The sequence below is a fragment of the Gossypium hirsutum genome, chromosome A07 (assembly GCF_007990345.1).
Source record: "Gossypium hirsutum isolate 1008001.06 chromosome A07, Gossypium_hirsutum_v2.1, whole genome shotgun sequence".
NCBI classification, from domain to species: domain Eukaryota; kingdom Viridiplantae; phylum Streptophyta; class Magnoliopsida; order Malvales; family Malvaceae; genus Gossypium; species Gossypium hirsutum.
This window is the reverse complement of record NC_053430.1, coordinates 47,767,054-47,768,770: the sequence shown is the minus strand read 5'-3', so window position 1 is coordinate 47,768,770 and position 1,717 is coordinate 47,767,054. Positions and strand designations below refer to the sequence as shown.

The following is a 1,717-nucleotide window of genomic DNA, read 5'->3' as shown; positions in this document are numbered from 1 at the left end:
AGAAAGACCGAAGAAATGAAAATTGAAAATTTGAATCAAGGAAATGAAGCAAACCTTGCTCAAAATCCTATCCTTATTGCTGATGATAGGGATAGAGTTTTATGACAGTATGTCGTGCCAGTATTTAATGATCTTAATCTGGGTATAAGGAGACCCAAAATTGAGGCACAACAGTTCGACCTGAAGCCAGTCATGTTCCAGATGGTTCAGACAGTGGGCCAATTCAGTGGAATGCCTACCATAGATCCTCACCTACATTTAAGACAGTTTATGGAGGTGAGTGATTCTTTCAAGTTAGCTAGAGTACCCTAAGATGCATTACGATTGAAGTTGTTCCCATATTCACTATAGGACAGAGCCCGAGCCTGGTTGAACACATTGCCACCAAACTTAATTTCTACATGGCAAGAGTTAGAAGAAAGATTCCTTATGAAGTATTTCGTACCTAGCAATAAAGCTAAGTTGAAGAACGAGATCACTGCTTTCCAACAAATGGATGATGAGTCCTTATATGAGGCGTGGGAAAGGTACAAAGAGTTATTACGGAAGTGCCCTCATCATGAAATCCCACATTGCACCCACCTTGAGACATTTTATAACGGTCTCAAAGCTTACACGAGGATGGTAGTGGACGCTTTTGCTAATGGTGCTCTCCTTTCTAAGTCTTATAATGAGGCTTATGAAATCATTGAGAGGATTTCTAGTAGCAATTACCAATGGACAACTAATCAAGCAGCGTCAGAAAGAGAAGCTGCCAAAATATATGAAGTAGATGCTCTTACTTCACTCGCATCTCAGGTATCATCAATATCCTCAATGTTAAAAACTCTTACTACTAATGGGTCTAAAAATTTTCCAGCACAACCACCAACTCAATTTGAAAATATAGCCTGTATTTATTGTGAGGAAGGACAATTGTTTGAAGAATGTCCATCAAACCCAAAATCCATGTACTACATAGGTAACCAGAACCAAAATTGAGGAAGGCAAGGATTTCAATTCAATTTCGATAACCCATTGTGGCGAAACCACCCGAATTTTTCCTAGAGTAACCAAGGGGTTGGAACCAATAATACTTACGCCCAACCTAGATCGACCCAGCCACCTAGTTTTCCCTAACAAGTTCAGAAACCAACCCTAGCTGAACCATCTAATGGTTTAGAAAATTTGTTGAAGGCATACATGCCCAAGAATGATGCTTTAATACAAAGCCAAGCAGCTACATTGTAATGGGCCAGCTTGCAACTGAACTCAGAAACCAACCACAAGGTGTTTTACCTAGTGATACGGAAAATCTGAGGAATCCGGGGAAGGAGTATTGCAAAGTGTTGACATTGAGGAGTGAAAAGATAGTAGAACCTAAAACCATTGAAGCTGAAAAGGAGCAAGCTGACGCTCAAGATTCAGAGGAAGTTCAACCGAGTGTTGAAATTCCAGTTTCACCAGAACTAGAATTTGCAAAACCCGACAAGGTAATTTTAGAACCAGTTAATTCGGATGAACTAACAACTCCGTTAGATGCAGAATTGCCATAGAAAATGAATCAACCAGTTCTAGTAAAGAAATCACCACCACCCTACCCTTAAAGACTTCAAAAGCAGAAGCATGAGATTCAATTCAAGAAGTTCCTAGATGTACTCAAGCAACTACATATCAGCATCTCGTTGGTTGAGGCACTTGAGCAAATGCCGAACTACGTCAAATTCATAAAGGATAT

General features: G+C 39.8%; 1 non-coding gene across 1 annotated transcript; it reads right to left on the bottom strand.

Annotated features, from left to right (window-relative positions):
- Positions 1-459: 459 nt before the first annotated feature.
- On the bottom strand, positions 460-566 carry LOC121203858 (small nucleolar RNA R71). Its single transcript, XR_005898793.1, has one exon. It is a non-coding gene; the product is annotated as a small nucleolar RNA R71 (small nucleolar RNA).
- Positions 567-1,717: the final 1,151 nt, after the last annotated feature.